Raw genomic sequence first — 14,526 nt, 5'->3', positions numbered from 1 at the left:
AGAAGTAGAAAGCCATGCTGGCTGAAACCCAGTGGGTGGGAGGAGGTGAGGTCAGAGAGGTAAGCAGAGAACAGACTAGAGGGAGCCCTGAAGACCATGATAGAGATTGAGTTTCATTCTTGGTGTGAAGGGAAGCCTTTGGAGAACCTCGAGGACATGATTCGGCTTCTATTTTGAAAAGATCACTTGGCTTCCTTGTGGAAGATGAATTGTGGAGTCACCAGAGACCAGGAGGGAGCTATTGTAGCAGTCCCAGTGAGAGGCTGATGGAAGCCTAATCCAGAGTAAAGTAATGGAGACAGAAAGAATTGGGAAGAATTGGGGTGTTTGAGAGGCACTGATGATAAACCTCGCTGATTAATTACATGGGGGTATGAGAGGAAGAGAGAAAGCAAATACAGCTCCAAAGATGGGAACTGGTGGAGGAAGAGCAGGTTTGAAGAGAGAATTAGGAGTTCTGTTTTTGCCCCTGTGTTCCTTTCCCTGATCATGCATCCCCACCCTCCTAGGCTACCACAACCCTGAATTTTGTGTTTGTTATTCTCTGACTTTTCTTTATAGTTTTTATTACATATATATGTGACCCTAAACAATACTATGATTAATATTCCATTTTTGAATTTTGTGTAAGTGGGATTGTACTATATATATATTCTTGCGATTATTTTATCTTTTCAAGAGTGTCTTTTTAAAAAATACAAGTTTCAAGTATACAACTGTATAATTCATTCATATCTGCATACACTACATAGTGGTCATTACCATAAATCTATATGGCCATCCATCACCAGTTGGTTAACCTCCTTCACCTGTTTCACTCCCCACAGCCACTCTTCCCCTCTGATAACCATCAGTCTGTCCTCCGTATTTGAGTTTATTTTTGTTTTATTGTGTCTGTTCATTTGTTTTTTAGATTCCACATTTGAGTGAAATCATACAGTGTTTATCTGACTTATCTCACTTAGCATAATATCCTTAAGGTCTATCCATGTTGCAGATGGCAAGATGTCATTCTTTTTTATGCTAAGTATTATTCCATTGTATAAATATACCACATCTTTATGCATTTATCTATCGTTGGACACTTAGGTTGTTTCCTTATCTTGGCTATTGTATATAATGCTGCAGTGAGCATAGGGGTGCATGTGTCTTTTCAAATTGGTGTTTTTGTATTCTTTGGGTAAATACCCAAAAGTGGGATAGCTGGATCATATGGTGGTCTATTCTTAATATTTTGAGGAATCTCCATACCGATCTCCATAGTGGCTGCACCAGTTTACAATCCCACCAACTGTATGAGGGTTCCACATCCTTGCCAAAACTTGTTTCTTTTCTTTTGGATAATGGCCATTCTAGCAGGTGTTAAATGATATCTCACTGGGGTTTTGATTTGCATTTCCCTAATGATGATGAGCATTCATGTGCCTATTGACCATATGTATGTCTTCTTTGGAGAAATATTTAGATCCTCTGCTCATTTTTAAATCAGGTTGTTTGGATTTGTTTGTTAAGTTGTATGAGTTCTTTGTATATTTTGGATATTAATCCCTTATCAGATATGTGGTTTGCAAATATCTTCTTTCACTCATTGGATTGCTTTTTTGTTTTGATGATGGTTTCCTTCACCGTGTATAAGCATATTAGTTTGATGTAGTCCCTTGTTTATTTTTGGTTTTGTTTCCCTTGCCTTTGGAGTCAGATCCACAAAGACATTGCTAAGACTGATATCAAGGAGCTTACAATCTATGTTTTCATTTAGGAATTTTATGGTTCCAGGTCTCACATTATTCAAGCATTTAATCCATTTTGAGGTAATTTTGTGTGTGGTATAAAATAGTGATATAGTTTTATTCTTTTGCACGTGGGTGCTTAGTTTTTCCAACACCCATTTATTGAAGACTGTCCTCCATTGTACACTCCTTTGTTGTAGATTAATTGTCCATTTATATGTGGGTTTATTTCGGGCTCATAGTTCTGTCCCATTGATCTATAGCAGCACACTTTTTTAAAAAAATTGAAGTATAATTAAAGTACAGTGTTAGAATACTTTCAAATGTACAATATAACGATTCTATAATTGTGTACATTTCTTGGTCCTCCTCAATATTCTCTATACCATACTGTTTTCATTGTTGTAGCTTTGTAGTCTAGTTTGAAATCAGGTAGCATGATACTTCAAGATTTCTTCTTTCTCAAGATTGCTTTGGCTGTTCCAGGATTTTTATAGCTCCATACAAATTTTATTTTATTTTATTTATTTCCATACAAATTTTAGAACAGTGTGTTCTAGTTCTGTGAAGTATGCCATTGGAATTTTGACAAGTATTGCATTGAATCTGTTTTACTTTGGGGAGTGTGGACATTTTAACAATATTAATTCTTCTAGTCCATGAGCATGGAATAGGTTTCCATGTATTTCTGTCTTCAATTTCTTGATTTTAAAAGTAATTCATGTTGATGAGAAGGCCATAGAGAATTATCAATTGTTAATTTCCATTGCTGTGTTATATTTCATTTATGAATATAATATAATATAATTTATCCCATCATCTGTTCTTGGATATAAGGGCCTTTTTGAGCCAGGATTTTCAAAATTTCACACAGTATTGTTGTGGACATACCTGTGGTGTTTCTGGTGCACATATACAAGTTCCCATAGAGTTTACACTGGGAAGTAGAATTGCTGTATCATAGCATATGGGCATCTACAACTTCACTAGATGGTGATAAAGTGTTTTTCCAAGGTGTTTGTACCTCTACTAGCAGTGGAAGAGTTTCTGTTCTTTCACATTTTCTCTGATGCTTTGGTATAATCAGTTTTTAAGTTTGGCTGATATATTAAGTTAGTATTTCACTGAGATTTTCATTTTTGCTTCTAACTATTATTAAACCTGACCATCTTTTACATTTATTTATTAGTCATTTGAATTTTATCTTCTGTTAAATACTGTTGATGTGTTTTGTCATTTTTCCATTGGATGATTTGCTTTTTTAAAAAATTATTTTTAAGAGTTCTCCTTATTAGTTACATGTGTTGGCAGCATCTTTTTCCAGTTTCTGAGTTGTATTTTTTCATATTTAGTGTCTTCTGATGATCAAAAGGTTTTTATTCTACTGGTTGATTTTTCCTTTATGGGTTCTTTTTATGTTTTGTTTATGAAATAGTTCCCTAAACCAAGACCTTAAACCTCTTCCTCTATTAGAAAAAAATAACTATTTTCCTCTCATAGTGATAAAGTTTGACTTGCGTATCTTATTGGGAGTTGAGTTCTTCTGTGTTGTGAGGTGAGGATTCACTTTCTTTTTCCCAGATTGGTGTTCACTTGTCCCAGGACTAGTTACTGAAGTTTAAGTTTTTCCTACTGGTTTCTGCCCTTTCCTGCCTTAATCATATGGGTCTATTTGTGGACTATCTTTTCTAGTCCATTGATCCCCACCCCCACCCCAGTTGTTTTCTTTAACAAAGTACAGTTGATTCTTGATTCTTGTTATTTATGGTACTTATGTAAAGTTGCCATGAACGCTGAATGAGTGAAAATGGCATCATCGCTCCTAGGAGAGATATAGGGTTAGGTCCTGCCAGTTTCTGGTCGTAACATTTTTGTCAACTGATGAATACATGACCTTGTTTTGTACCTGTGTCTGTTTATAGACACTGTATTCAAGATATAGTGTTGATTTATTAACTTTAGATTCAGAGTGGATAGCACTATAGTTCATGCCCCAGTAAATCTTATCTAACACGTATTTTCTCCATAAGGCACACCACAGACTTTTGTGTGTAGGAGCACTACGCAGCCCTAGCGCAGTTCATCTTGGAGCCATTTTCAATAATGAAATCACCAACCAAAAAACCCCACAAAAATGTGAAAAACATGGCACTAAATCATGAAAAGGGTCTTATTTACAGGTGAGCTGAGACAGAATGGCCGAGTGCCGCCCTGTTCTGTCTTAACTGGAAGCGTGCACATTAGGCACCTCAAGTTAGTATCTGCACGTGACTGGGAACATGCTACAAGTATGGATTTTGGGGTTACAAATAAATCTTATTGAGTAGGTGACTTTGCAGATAGTGAATTCTATAATAATGATGCTTTACTCTGAAATTTTGTGAGAGAGGCCATTTTTCAGGAAACCATTACCTTTAGCACTTTTTTCTTTTGCTTACAGATAGCTTTATAACATTTTATTTTAAGAGAATAACAATGCAACGGATCTCTCAGATACTAAGTTTTTATTGACAGCTGCCATTATCTCAAAGGCACTTATTTCTGAGAATGTTTGGTTCTATTTGTAATCACAGTATATTGTTATTTAGTGCACAGATAAATGAATTTAAATAAAGTATTGCAACCCTTAAAATGTTGAAAATAAGTATAAATTATTAAACTCTTATTGTGACTCGTGTGAAGATCATATTTTCTCATAGACACTCTTAGTAACTTAAGGCGTAAGTTATGTAAAAGCAAGTGCCCTTTGGAGGCTTTTAAAATGTCAATTCTATTAATTCCTCATCTGTTAGTGATATTTCTCCACGTGAACATCAGTAAAGGAGTCCAAGAAAGAGATAAATGAAAATTGTATACTTCATAAATAAAACTTCTCAGAAAATGCATTTATTGAGACTTGGCTTAGTTTATCCTTTACTCACTGTTTAAGATTCTTAAGTGAACTGTTGGTGTTAATTTGTAAGTGTGCCAAGGGAGTAATAACCAGAAATTTTGGGCTTGACCTATGTTCATCTTTTTTTTATATACACACAGCATGTATCTTATTCTTCATTCTTTGAAATATTTTTATTGTGGTAAAATATAAAATGCACCATTTTAACTGTTTTTAAGTATATAGTTCAGTGGCATGAAGTACATTTACATTATTGTACCACTATGAGTACCATTTGTCTCCAGAACTTTTCCATGTTCCCAAATTGAAACTCTGTCTCCGTTCATCAGGAACTCCTCGTTCCTCACTCTTCCCCAACCCCTGGCAACCATCATTCCACTTTCTGTCTTTATGAATTTGGCTATGCCAGATACCTCATTTAAGTGTAACCATATGGTATTTGTCCTTTTGTATCTGGTTTCCTTTAACATTGTCTTCAGAGTTCATTCCTGTGTCTTAATTTCCATCCTTTTCAAAGCTGAATAATATTCTAGTGTGTGTATAGACCACATTTTCCTTATCTAATCATGAATCCATGTATAGTGGGGTCATGTCCATCTTTTTGCTGTTGTGAATAATGCTGCTATGGACATTGGTGTACATCTTCTCAAGTCCAAGCTTTCAGTGCTTTTTTTTATATATCCACAGTAGGATTGTTGGATCATATGATAATTATAGGTTTAATTTGTTCAGGAGCTGCCATACTGTTTTCTACAGCAGCTACATCATTTTACATTCTCACCAGAAAGTCACATATATTCAACTTTAGTTTAAACAGTGCCTGTTGTTCTGAAGTTGGCATAAATTATTAGCTTTTGCATATGAAATGTTAAGTGTTATATGGATACTAAAATAAGCAGTATTAAATTTGTTGTGGCTATAGTTTTTGCAGAAGAATTTAACTTGTGATAGGTAGGAAGTATTTCTGACTGCTCCTGATTCATTGCTCTATCATTTCATCTCTTATTTTTGGAATCTCCATGGAGAGGTACACATAATTATGCATTTCAGTGGTAGCTATGAAGCATTTTTGTTCACAAGTACTCTGATCTCAGAGTTTATTAATAAACCAGCTTTTTTATTTGTATAATGCATTTGATATGCACGCTCAGAAGTGATTAGAAAACTCATTGATTAGCACATTTATGGAGTGCCAATTATATGCAAAATTCCAGCCATTGACAGTTACAAATCCTTAGCCTCAAGAGCTATATAGTCTAAGGCCATAAGACATAAACATGTGAAAATCACATCACTGTGCACAAGTTAAATAATAATGGCATGTGGGACAAAAATTATGCCACACGAATGTGTCATTAATTGCCCCCTGAATATTTCAGGCAATAGATCCCTGAGCTCAGCTCAAAGGAAACGGATCATTACCACAGGAGGTATCTGTAAAGGCTTCACCTGTGAACTGTATTCTGAGCGGAGTGTTGAAGAATATAAAATTTAGGTGGAGAAGAGAGGGAAAGAGCTTCCAGTTAAGGAGGACTGATTTTGTAAGTGTCAAACATTTTTAGTGCCTGAATCATTAATTGGCACTAATTGGCATAGTCCTGGGATCCAAAAAATTAGATGAAATCTATTCTTAAAAAATTGTGAGGACCCCAGGTATATATTAATGCTAGCATGCTCCCTGGGTAGTGATGGTAGCAGTAGAAGCAATAGTAAATGGGTATTTATTAAGTTCTTTCTAGGTATTAGGCACTGTGCTGAACCCATATTATCTCCATATTATCTCCATTCATTCTTTAGCAACCCTATGAGCTAGGAGTTAGGGGCAATCTCTTACCCCTCATAATCTCTTACCTCTCATCCATAAAAGGATGAGACGGAGAGAACCGAAGTAATTTGCCCATAGCCACACAGAGTAGTGGAGTTGGTCCTCATTTACCTCCAGGCAGTTCGATTCCAGAATGGCATGTGTTACCCCTGTGGACAATACCGCCATAACACTAAATGTAGAAAGGACTAGTGAATTTTTTTTTTTTTTTTTTTTAAGACTTGTAAACTTTGCAACTTCTCTGTGTGGCTGATGTTTAACATTCTGGCAATCCCTGGCTAAGAGCCAGAATGGTTTGTAAACAACTCTAAAAGCTTGTATGCAGAGTGAAGAACAACTAGTAGTTAGTTCCTAGTGAGGCCTTGTTTTAACGCGATTAGCTTACGTAGGTGTTCAGGAGGAGAGATAATAGGGGTAATCTGTTCTGTAAACAGCTGAGTAATGACCTTAAATTTGTGTATTCACAGCTGACCCACAGCATGCATATATGTTTTTCTTCTAATGAAAATGACTCTGTTCAAGAGACTAATATCCATTGTTTTTTGGTGAGAAGGGGAAGTTGATAATAATTATTGCCCCTCTGGGGACTAGACCAGTGAGTCCTGCTGCTTAGTATTCTGGTTCAGTTATATGGATGTGGTTACAAGAGATATTTTGGGTGTAATGGTTTTCAGTTGTTTTAATAAGTTTTATTTCAGTGATTTGTGCATGATGCCATATACTGTTGACATAACTATTCCTGTTTTTAGTAAAGATAGCATGACTCAACAGACTAGGGGTACAGAAAGTATGACTTAGCATGCTGCTTGGGCCGTGGAAACCCAAGCAAGTCACCTCAGTTTGGTGTCCTGTAAACAGAGATAAGGTGGTCAGAAGGTGGTTATGGAAATTACTATGCTTTAAAAGATTGTGAATCTCAGTGTGGGGACACTTGCCTTCTGGGGAACATCAACTCAAGAATAGATATATCTACCTCCTGAATTTTGAGTGAGTGCAATATTAAAGCCTTGAGATTTGTAAAATTGCATTCTGGCCACATAGAAAGGTAGGGCTGGATGCAGATTTGTTTGTGAAGGAGACAAGAGGGGGAATAAGAGTGGAACTCTCCTTGGAAGATATTGAAAAGGGGTATAGTGAATGTTAAACTTTTTTCATTGTTCTTGTGATTGTTGAAAGTGTATGGCAAGTGCTTTTTTATATATATATATTTCAGAATGCCTGATTTCATAGGATATAGACAACTCACATAAGCCAACGTTTCTGGACAGAAAGAAGCTGTGCAAATCAACAAAGAAGTGCTTAGATATAATTTCACATAAAGAGGTACTGAAGTCCAAATAGCACTATTTTCTTTTTAATGTGTGTATGTATGTATTTTTATTTTTTAAAATGGCATCGTTGTCTTAATTTTTTTCTTCTTAAATGCTTTTTCATCAAAATGTTAAAGTTCGTGGGCTAGTGCATTTAGGTCAGAAATTTCAAGTTCTGTGTTTATGTCTAGTAGACCCTGCACATGAGAGGCAATCATGTTTGCTAATGTGCAGTTGTAGATGGAAAAACAGACTCTTGGGGATCCCTGGGTGGCTCAGTGGTTTAGCACCTGCCTTGGGCCCAGGGCGTGATCCTGGAGTCCCAGCATTGAGTCCCACATTGGGCTTCCTGCATGGAGTCTGCTTCTCCCTCTCTCTCTCTCTCTCTCTCTCTCTCTGCCTTTCATAAATAAGTAAATAAAATCTTAAGAAAAAAAGAAAAAGAAAACAGACTCTTTGTCCAACATCAGACGGGCCTTGTATGCAATATAGTTCTTTAGTAGATGATACAGACAGCTCTGAAGTCCTACTCACTGGTAACATAGAGTCCCAGTTTTATACATCTTTGGTGTCGCAAATATAATGAAGTAAAGAATTTAGGTTAGATATTTTAATGTCTGTCATGCTTTTAAGGTGAAGCAAAGTGCTGTGCTAAGTGAAGAGAGTAGCAGTGTCCTATTAAAAGCATAGGACCAGGAGTCTGAATTCATGTTTCATTTGGCAGTGTTGCGTTGGATTGTTTGTTGTTGTTGTTGTTGTTTTTAATTTTCTACCAAGAAGAGTTGATGTGCCACATTCTTACGGTGTTACGTAGTTTAGTATACAGCTGAAGACTGAGAAATAGGTAGTTCAGAGTAGGGTGTGAAGTCGTGGTGGTATGGTGTGTTCTGATAATGGATTTATCAGCTACAGTTGAGTTTGGCACTTGGAATGCCCAGAGTAAATTTGTGAATTGCTTAACTATAATAATTCTACAGGCTAATTCTGAAACCTTATAGTTTATTATTCTTATTTTTCATTCCAAAAAGGCATCCACTTAGGTGTATTACATGATGGTCAGGGGAGGTTAAGTGAGATAAAATTGCAGGTATATGTACTTTATGATAAATGAAATTAGAAGTCATGCAGGATAACACTGTCTAGCTTAATTATATTGCCTTGGACAATGTCCCTGAAGTGTTTTTATGGGTGAGATAGCTACCATTCATGACTTTAGCTGCAAAAGCTTGTTAATGGAATACTTGACAAACCTTAAAAATGATTATTATGTAGATATATATTTACTGATACAGAAAGTTTTTCATGAGCTATTTAGCAAAAAAGGGAGGTTACACAACTACCTAAAAGCAATTTAATTTTGTTTAAAAAAATATGTATCTACATAGCATGGGAAATGGCCTAGAAAAAAATATACACTATTAGGTGCATCCTCAGGTTTAACCTACTTGCTAAATCTGTTGACCAAAGCTTCCTGGTATGGCTGTGGCTCAGACTATGATATGATATGCTTCAGATATGAAAAACTTTTGGTAATACTTACTTACATGCCTAGCTTACCTAATAAAAAGGGAAACTACACCTAGAAGAAAACTATATGGGGTTATAGATTTTTTGCTAATTTTCAGTTGGAAATTTTAAAAAATTCAGAATGTTTATTACTTGTATTTTTAAAAACAATTATTTAGAAAGAAGCTTATTAATAGACATTTATCCATTCATTTATTTAATCTTTCCTACAGGGAAAAATAGATAACACACATATACTTTCCCAGTGTAATTATGTCTTATTGGGATACACTTATGGTGAAGATCAGGAAGATTTAGAAAACAGAAAAAACTACCTAAAATGTGTAAGAATGTGGCAGAGTTTGGGTGTAGGAGGGATTTTTCTAAAAAGGAGGCTCCCTGGTGATGATATTAGGAGTTCTGAAAGCAAAAGTTAAATGAGCTTTAAAAAGCAAACAAACTTGGCAAAAATTGAGAATGCTAGTAATCCTAAGAGACTTTTTGAAGCTATTCAACCGAGTTTCCTCTTTCGACTTGTTTTGTCAATCTCTTCCCCCCCACCCACATTCCCAAATTCGGTCTTTACATTTCTCTTTTGTCCTTTTTAAAAAAGAACGAAATATAAAACTCTCTTTCTGAACACTTGGTGTTTGTTCATCATTGTTGTATCTTTTCTTCTTTTAGCACATTTGAGATTCTCACATACTCAGTCTTCATTTATTTCCTTATGTTGTGGTTTCTATTGCCGGTCTAAACACTGAAAGTACTTCCCTTAAGATGAACAAGCGCCTAACTGCCCAGGCCTTTTGGGATTAAAAAGTTTCATCACTTCTGACTGCTTGATATTCTCAGTAAAAATTGGTGACCCCCATCCTTATACTGTATTCACAGTGATCTCTGTCAAAAATGTTCTTTTATCTCTATAAGAGGAAGTTGAAGCTGAGCAAGGTCAGTCACGAGCTGACCATCATCCACCTTCCAGTGAAACCTCCAGCCTCAGCTGCCCTCCCCGCGTGTATTTTATGTTTTAGCGGTATCACATCATCGCCGTATCTCCTGTCTCCGGGGCCAAGAATGCTCTCCTTCACCCTATTAACCTGGTCTTCATCATCTTTCAAAACGGCTCAAGGTTTACCTTTGGCCTCTTCCATCATACTTCTGAAAGTGAACCACTTCTTCTGTTTGAATTCACTCTTTCTGTGTGGCTTATTTTAGATTGTGTTATTTTCATGTGTTTCCTTCCAGAGCGTGGATGTCCTGAGGCCAGAGTGTGGATTGTACTTTGTCTTTAGTGTGTAGTGCAGCATTTGGCACGGATTCAGTGTCTGGTTCATCTTTTTTTTTTTTTTTTTTTAAGGTTCATCTTTGTTGAATGAAACTAAATGAGACAGTAAGCTGTGTGAGGGCACACATTTTATGAATAAATGAATGGCCAAATAGGCTTGATGGGAACCACTTGATAGAGTGCGAAGAAAGAGGTAGCAGAGAAAACTAAACACATCTGTTGTCTCTCCATTTTTATGAAACGAGTGACAAAGACATTCTTAGTGTCAGATTGTCTTGTGAAGGAAGTAGGCAGCCAAGTGGAGAAACTACTGGAATGAAGCCTTATTTGACCAAAGGACTCTGACAGTGACATTATCGAATCTTTGCCACAATGTTTAAGTTCTGTTTTCAAATACTTGGTAGCAAAATATTGGCAGGTAGCTTTTAGAATGTAGTTTTTCTTTCTCTGATGAACAGGTAAGGTGGGTCAGTTGTATGTAAATGAGTCCATGTCAGATGAACAAAAATAATTTTAAACTACCCAGAACTGTTTCCCTCTTCGTTATTTTCATGCTATGAAAACTCTTCCTTGATAGATTTGACTCATCCTAAATTAATGCATATTTTGAAGTATTTCAGTTTACTCCTTAGAACTGTAAATTCGTTCCTGTTTAGTATTGCAGTGATGTGAGTCCTGCCTGGTCAGGTTCCTGCTGCTGGATGCTCCACTCTTTTTGTTAGTCTCCACTGTAAGAGAAGAGGAGGGGCCTGGAGCTCTCAAGGCATCCCAAGGCTTAGGGCTGTGTAATCTCTGCCTCCTGGAGCTCTTGTGCTTCCAAAGTCTCAAGAGTTTTGATACAATTTGGGTAATTTGTATGACATGTTTATAACTTTTATTAAAAGCTTTAACTTGGCTAGCAGAGGAAGTGACCCTGCAGGCCTGAAGAGTATTCTTTCAACCCTTCTGTACATGTCATAGTGGATTTGTGCTTCACTGTTCTTCAGGCCATGGAAACCCTCAGGGAATACAGTGCTCTGGCTGTCATCCTAACCCCTCCTCTCTTAATTTAGTTTGTTCAGGCACTCAGGTGAGTTTCATTCTTTCACTTTCTTTCCCATGCTATTTTATTAAACTATTTCTTCCCTTTTGGCCACCATTTTATTTCTCTTTGCTTCCTCACTCCCCAGTTCCTTTTAAAATTAATATTATGTGTTTAACACAGTCCAATTGGAATTTTTTTCATAGACAGTTGATAATGAGGAATTAAAAAGCCATGTGGCAAACTATTAGGTCATTCCCAGATTTATCACTTCGAAATGTTTATATTTCAAAATGGTAATATATGAAAACAAAAGGTGATGTATGTTTGCAGTGAGTTCAGGTAGTTCAAACAGATGAACTTAAAGCAAATCTCCTTCCCACCCTTATTCTTCCTTTTCTCTCTCTGGAGTCATCCATAGGTACTAATTTTTTTAATTTCCATTTTATCCTATGCATGTATAAACAGATCTTTTTTTGGTAAGATTTAAAATATATAGTTTGAGAGTCTGTAAGGTGGTATTTTAGGGTTTAAGTCATGAATGAGGCCGGTAGTATTCACACTTTATGAAGTATGGTACTCTACCATAAGGGTTTTTTTTTTTTTTTTTTTTTTTTTTTTTGTGAAATACTGATCTTGCATACTAGCATAAAGATATATCTTGTATGCCTTCCAGTGTTAATGGTCAGAAATGTTCTGTTTTCAGTTGTGTTCAGTTTCATACTGATTTTGACCTGACCCTTTGGGAACATAAAGTACAATTAGTTTGACAAGTATGTGGAGTTTTAGGTGACTAGAAATTCTGTTTTGATACCAATCTGTTTGGCAAAAAAAAAAAAAAAAGCAAAAATACCAATCTGTTTGGCAGCTTATCCTCCAATTTGCACTCCATTCTGACTTTCTCCAAGTGCTTTATAAGAGCTCATTCTAGTTAGGATTTGAGACACAAAGCAGCTGAGATTTTCACGGGCACACTCCATGATTTGGGAATGGAACCAAGCAACATCACCCAAGATTCCTGGCTCCTGGCTTTCAGAACCAATACAGAATACTTTTACAAAGGTATCAGAACTCTGCCAACTGTAGAGGTAGTCAGATGTAACTCAATACCTGTTCTTTCCAGAAAGTCATAGATTGTCCCCTTCCCCCAAAAAAACCTTTTAAAAGGCTCTAGTTAAAGATCTTTTTCCATCCTGTATTTCCTCATTTTCCAGTCTGTTTGATTTTCAGCTTTCCTTTCCCACCTACTGTTCTTCCTAAAACTGCCCCAACAGATTTTGTGTAGATTTATGTTACTGATCCATTTTGCAATCTTAATGTTCTAATTCAAAACTCATGTATTAATGCGTATGCTATCAACAGTCCTGGAAAGCTATTTCAGTAGAGTATCCTGGAAAATGACCAGATGACCAGTGAAGGTGCCCGGCGTTGCTTTTAAGTCTTTAGGAAAAAAGAATAACAAAACAAAACAAAACACCTCAGACAGTTTGGAAGAGTTACTAAAGCATGAGGTCATGAGAAATAACTTGCTAAGTTCCCATGATTGCTGGCTTCCTCGCACTTATTTTAGTTTGAGATGTCTCTATTGTTGCCATCCTCAGTTTGCCTGTATTTAAATTGTGTATTAAGATTATTGCCCTTGAAGAATTGGTTTGAGTTTCAGTGGTTCTAAAGCCTCTAGTTTAAAGATGCTATTTAAACTCAGTGAGTATTATTTTGACAGTGACAGGTTAGCACCTTCCCCACACACTTTTTATTCTTTGGAACTACTAATTGTATAGAAGGTAGCAGTGTAATTTCTTTGACATTTGTTAAACATATCTAAAAATCCTGCCGGCATTCTGCTTAGACAGGTCTTTAATGAGAACTATGCTGTCAGCAGTGGCCCAGGTCCTGCTCTGTGTGGTCTGATAAGTTTACATTGTAAAAGAACCTTCCACCTGAAGGTTCCTGGAGTCTTAGAAGAAACACCCAAAGTTCAGTTTTGACACAACCAGTGCTGGAATAGAGGACAGCAGCAGACGTTTATCACTCTGTGTGGATAGAAGGAACAAACTGTCTTGTACTAAAACAGGTTCTGTCTTTAAGCTGACAAATGAGGATCCTGACAAAGGGCAGCCCTGAATTTTCAAGATGACTTGTGATATCCTAATTATGAAATGTGCTTCATAGTCTAGACCTTGGTAAATGAAACTTTTGTCCAGTAGATGGACATGTACTTCATGCATGTTTACTCTATGTTCTAGGCAGTTGTGAATTGATTTCACAAAGTACAGTGGACGTGGTCCTGGTCGTAATTTAGGGAATGAACCAAGTTTAAAGACCACTTTTTATTTTTTAACTATTTATGTATTTATTTGAGGGGGAGAGACTGTTTCCTTGGGTAGTCCACAGATGCCTCAGACTAAATGTATATACAGTGGAGTTCATCATTTTCTTTTGCAAAGCTCAATCTCTTCATATTTTCATTTACTTAATGATATCATCAGTCACTTGGTCACCTGTACTAGAAACCTGAGGGTCAGTCTTGACTCTACTTTCTCTTCAGCCTCTGTAATACCTGAAAAGCATGCTTTCTAAATTGACCCTGAATCAGCCACTGCTTTCTATTTGTACTACCACCATGTCACTTCAGGCACTCATTATCTCTCTCCTGTTTTGTTTTGTATGGTTTTATTTTTTTAACATTTTAGAGCATTGTACTTTAATTTTTCTATTGAAGTGTAGCTAACACACAATGTTATATTAGTTTCAGATGTACAACAGTCTTGCACATCACTCAGTAATCACCATGATAAGTGTGGTCAGTATTTGTCACCATATAACATTATTACAATATTATTGACTATATTCCTTATGTTATACTTTTTATCACCAGGACTTTTTGAAAACTGAAAGTCTGTATCTCTTAATGCTTTTTATCTATTTTGCCCATTTCCCCACCTATCTCCTGTCT

General features: G+C 36.3%; 1 protein-coding gene across 2 annotated transcripts in view; it reads left to right on the top strand.

Annotated features, from left to right (window-relative positions):
- TECTA (tectorin alpha) overlaps nt 1–14,526 on the top strand; it is a 156,070-nt gene that overhangs the window by 4,577 nt on the left and 136,967 nt on the right. The window contains exon 3 of one of the 2 annotated variants that reach the window (XM_038535875.1): nt 7,662–7,771. The exons of the other annotated variant lie outside the window; for it this stretch is intronic. The gene's annotated coding sequence lies outside the window, so the exon portion shown is untranslated. The remainder of the gene's footprint in view (nt 1–7,661; nt 7,772–14,526) is intronic. 2 annotated transcript variants of the gene reach the window in all.

The sequence above is a fragment of the Canis lupus genome, chromosome 5 (genome assembly GCF_011100685.1).
Source record: "Canis lupus familiaris isolate Mischka breed German Shepherd chromosome 5, alternate assembly UU_Cfam_GSD_1.0, whole genome shotgun sequence".
Taxonomy (NCBI): Eukaryota; Metazoa; Chordata; class Mammalia; order Carnivora; family Canidae; genus Canis; species Canis lupus.
This window is presented reverse-complemented; position numbering and strand designations above follow the sequence as displayed.